The sequence below is a fragment of the Neodiprion fabricii genome, chromosome 4, assembly GCF_021155785.1.
Source record: "Neodiprion fabricii isolate iyNeoFabr1 chromosome 4, iyNeoFabr1.1, whole genome shotgun sequence".
NCBI lineage: Eukaryota > Metazoa > Arthropoda > Insecta > Hymenoptera > Diprionidae > Neodiprion > Neodiprion fabricii.
Window position 1 is genome coordinate 31,824,017 of NC_060242.1, and position 882 is coordinate 31,824,898.

The window sequence follows — 882 nt, forward strand, 5'->3', positions numbered from 1 at the left end:
TTTTGAAATTTCGACCGGTCGAGACTTGTTTCTAGCGCCGCGCGGCAGCAGCTCATATTTCACGCACGTGTGATAACATGGTCATAACAACGCATTTAGCGGTATTTATTAAAGAAAAGCCTCTTAGCGTGACTTTGTCCCACGGACTACTGTAAATCTGCTTTATTCTAATAGTTGATCTTCCCTAACCTCAGGATATCAATCTCAAAATAAGCGAGCTTTTCTACTCAGAACTTTATTCAATACATCAACAACTAGTTTTTATTTATTTGGCGTCTTATAAATTGAGCATTAATGTATATTCTTTTTCATTTTCGCCATCTACCAACGTAGTTTGGATTCCGCCGAGATGTGCCGCTATTTTTACTTTTGATTACCTTAGGTGATATCAGAAGAGTATTCGTTTCAGACGAAAATCACTTTTTCTAATTTCAACGAATGCTTAGGTTTGACGATCTTCTAGAATCCGAAAAACAAGTCTTGTGACATATGTCGGTTTGTCCGATAAACTCTTGCGATAATCTCAGAGACGAATCGATGAAAAAATTGGAAACTTACAGGATTTTATAATCAAATGATGGGTATCAAAAATTACCATGTCCCGTTTAATTGGAACTTCCAGTTCTACCTGAAATTAACCGATTCCACCGATTCTCAATGTTTAATCGAAAAAATCTATAGTATCTCTTTTTTATTACTCTTCCTAAATCAACAATCATGTTTTTCTAAGTTTATTAATTTTACCAAATCTTACCGTCTGTCGGCCTCTCGACTTGTCCGGACAAACTACCGTGATGATTTCGGAAACCGCGAAAACACGATGTGCGTTGCCAGCCGATGCCACTAGCTGTCTACAGGCATGCCCCAGTACCAAATAGATGG